The sequence below is a fragment of the Aegilops tauschii genome, chromosome 1, assembly GCF_002575655.3.
Source record: "Aegilops tauschii subsp. strangulata cultivar AL8/78 chromosome 1, Aet v6.0, whole genome shotgun sequence".
NCBI classification, from domain to species: domain Eukaryota; kingdom Viridiplantae; phylum Streptophyta; class Magnoliopsida; order Poales; family Poaceae; genus Aegilops; species Aegilops tauschii.
In genome coordinates, this window is record NC_053035.3 from 361,304,380 (window position 1) to 361,307,871 (window position 3,492).

The window sequence follows — 3,492 nt, forward strand, 5'->3', positions numbered from 1 at the left end:
CACCATAGGCACCTCATCGTCGACGGGTCCATAGGTGCTTGAATGCCAAGGAGGGAGAGGGTAGCGGTTCCCGAGACTTTGAACGGTCAACGATGCATCCTCAATTACATGCAGAGGGAATTAATTGGAGAAGCAGAATAGAGCCAGCACGATGTGAATGCAACTGAGTTTGGACTCTCATATAATAAAGGCGCCCCACCACTCCAATCCATCTACTCCCAAGCCTCTGCGCAACACTGCTCACTCCAATCCAAGACCAAGTGACCAGAAGCCACAAGCACCTATGGAGGCGATGCACGCGAGCGGCAGTCGGTTGTGCCAAATCATCCAAGGCGCCGGCCTGCGGCCCCGCACCACGCAGCGTTTCCAGACGGTGCTGGCGACCGCATGCATCGTAGCCCTCGCCGACGCCGGCTTCGCCTCTCGCATGGACGACATGATGGTCAACTCCATCCGCAAGTTCACCGCCGTCAAGAAGCGCGCGGACGACCTTGCCGTACTGCTCCAGCCCGCGCGCCCAGGCTCCTCATTGCCTGCCACCCTCATCAGCCTCCATGGTGACGAACTCTTTCAAGCCCTGGTGGCCCTGCAGGTGCCGGAGGTCGCGACGAAGAATGTGCACTTCGAGGCCGCGCTCGCCACGCAGCGCCTCGCCATGCAAGAAACCGTCGACCTGCACATCCACGTCTACGCCTCGACGGTGTAGAGTGCCCTGAGGTTGAGCACACAGATGATCTACGTATGTTCAAATACGATCAACCGTGCGACAGCAGTTCCAAATCGAGAGGGAAAGGCGAAGAGTCGGTGGACGGTTGCCAGTTTGCCACGGTACACGAAGAGGCGCCCCGGCCTACACGTCCTTTCGGAAATTGTACAAAAGGACTCGCCGTCTTCTCACTGACATGCTGGAACGGGACCACATGTCAACGAAACATGGTGTGTAATTTCTCATGCAAACTGCGATCTGGCCGCGTTGGCCTGAGGTGCCGCATTAGTTATCGACCTTTATTTTTTAACATACAATCTAAGTGGATAGCTCCTGTGGTCATCACACGTGAGCGGATATATAGGTGGGCTAGGTGGGCAGGCGACAACAATCTAAGTGCTAAAAGAGTTGATCTGGAAAAAAGAGTTGATCCAATGCTTGGTTTTCTTCGGATTTTCCAACTATGACCATTGGATAGAGTGGATCAATGTCTTACGTTCAAAGTTATTCTCATTCTATAGAATGGTATAGGAACGTGGACAGATTTGGTTGATTTTATATCGCTGGATAATATAAAATATTATGAGTGCACACGCTCCACCCCGAGGTTTGTAGCTCCTTCTCGGCCATTGGGAATCTATGTTCTTCCACTCTTTCATTTAAGACATGAGCTTTGTTCATCCTGTTGCCGACACGCGGGACATCTATATGCCTCCATTTTACAAAATCATACTATATGCCTCCATGACACGCGGGACATCTAGCATCAAGGTGGCGTGTCATCCAAGAAAATGGAGATATGCAGTGCGTAAGTGAGTCGTGCACTTCGATGGCACCTAGTACTACGCAATATTTTTTCTCCTCGATGGCACGTGAATAGTGCACGTACTCAATGACAGAGCGACGAGAGAACGACGAGAAGCTTGCTTACTACGCCTTCTCCCTCGCCAACGCGTGCACGGTGGCTCGCAGCACGAGGAGAAACTTTTGCTTACAAGCGGTGGACGTGCAGCAGTTCATTTGGTGTCAGATTGCCAAAAGTATTACTGTAGTACCATAATTATTGTTCAACTTTCGGAAGAGGAGAAGAGCCAAGTGCAAGGTCACCTACTAACCTAGTACAGTACTACTATAGCCAAAGCTGGTCCACCTTTTTAGAGCATGGTTAATTAATATAGGCGGCTCTTGCAGCGGCACATCATTTAGAGCAAGTACTCTCTTCGTAGGAACAAAGGAAGTGAAACAAAAGTTGGAGTGGATGCTAGATTGCCAATTAAAACATGATTACATAGGAAAAAATCCTATGGCATTCTATCCTATGAATCAAACGACCAATGTAGAAAAATTATGAGGGGGGTCTCTCCAACAGTGTTCCTTGGCTCGCACCTAGCATCACGGTGGTCGAACTTGGAGTCATTCATCTGGTACACGTGGCATCTCAGATCTGGACACAAGGTGACGCGACCTCTCACTTCCTCCGCCATTTGAAGCGGTGCGCCGGTGGAGGGCTAGCATACTCCAATATTAGGTTGGCTCTATGTGATGTGGCAACTTCATATACTAACCGGATGCTGGCTATACTCCCTCTATAAATAAATACACGACGTATTGTTTTATTCCTATCAGCGAGGTAACTTAATGTCTTTTTGCTACTTAATAGGATTACATGCAATGAACTAACCACCGCATGTGATGTTTGGTAGTCTCAAGTCATTGAAAGCATGCACGGGCACGGAGGGGGACGTAGCTTCATCGACTTACTGCACCTGCCTTTGGGTGTATGACACGTGGGTCCAACGGGTGGCTGGCCAACCTGTCATACAGCCAAAGGCAGGTGCAGTAGAGGGGCGAGGAGTAGATGGCCAACACGCACGTGAATTCAACGCAGTCTGCACTTCTCATATAAAGGCTCCCGCCAGTCCAATCTACGAAATCCTACGCACCTACGCACCTAAGGGCAAGAGTGATCACTCCAATCGCAAGATTAGTTGACTAGAAGCTAGACCCATGGAGGCCATGAGCGCGAGCATCAGCCGGCTGTGCCAGATGGTCCACGACGCCGGCCTGCATCCTGGCACCGAGGAATGTCTCCAGGTAGTGCTTGAGGCCGCCAGGGCGAGGGGCCGCTTGGAAGACAACTTCGTCTCCTTGTTCGACGAGGTCCTCGTCGGCTTCCTCGACAAGTTCACCATCGTCAAGAAGCTCGCGGACGACCTTGACGTACGCCTCCAGCCGACGCGCCCAGGCTCTGTGATGCCTGACACCCTCAACAGCCTCTATGGTGACAACCTCTTCGACGCACTGGTGGCCCTGCGACTGCCCGCCGTCGTGCCGGAGAATGTCCACCTCGAGGTCGCGCTCGCCGCGCAGTGCCTCGCGCAGCAAGACACCATCAACATAATCACCCACGTCTACGCGCAAATCGTCCACAAGGACTACTACATGCAAGAGGAGGACGATAGGACGCTGGCCTTCTTGGACCGCAGGGCAACCTTGGACGGCATTGTTTAGAAGCACGTTGAGCTTGCCGCCAACGCCGCTGCTCCTCACACGTCGGTTGGTGACCCGGTGCACTAGGGCGTGAGGATGTCGTTGATGGATCCGTATGTATCTTTATCTTTCCGTCAAATCCATGTAGTAGTATATGGTACTACTAGTAATTATCTTACCTTTCACATCAACTTCATAATTTTCCTACGTACTCCACGCATGAACCGTGCCAGAACCAAACTTCTCATTACTCTAGGGAAAATCGTTATTTCTATCTATCGGTCGCCCCATGGAGC